The sequence below is a fragment of the Asparagus officinalis genome, chromosome 3, assembly GCF_001876935.1.
Source record: "Asparagus officinalis chromosome 3, Aspof.V1, whole genome shotgun sequence".
NCBI lineage: Eukaryota > Viridiplantae > Streptophyta > Magnoliopsida > Asparagales > Asparagaceae > Asparagus > Asparagus officinalis.
Genome location: NC_033796.1, coordinates 13511628 through 13511943, shown reverse-complemented (window position 1 = coordinate 13511943; position 316 = coordinate 13511628).

Here is a 316-nt window from a genome sequence, read left to right as displayed (position 1 = left end):
TAACGTTTTCTATGTTTATGAATTACTTATATTTTATTTCTTTTTTTTATAATATCTCATAATATCCACTTATAACATATAAACTTATCATTTTATGTTCATTAATTCATAGATATATTTACAGTAGAAATTATCTTATTATTATTATATAAATATTATCTAATACTATTCATCAAACAAATCCACACCAATAATCACAATATACACGTTATAGCATATCTAATCTATACACTTAATTGATAATAAGTATAAAATTCTAATTTGAGAAATGGGATCTTGCCTCGGGTACGTCGAACAAAGCGATGTTGAAGTGCGA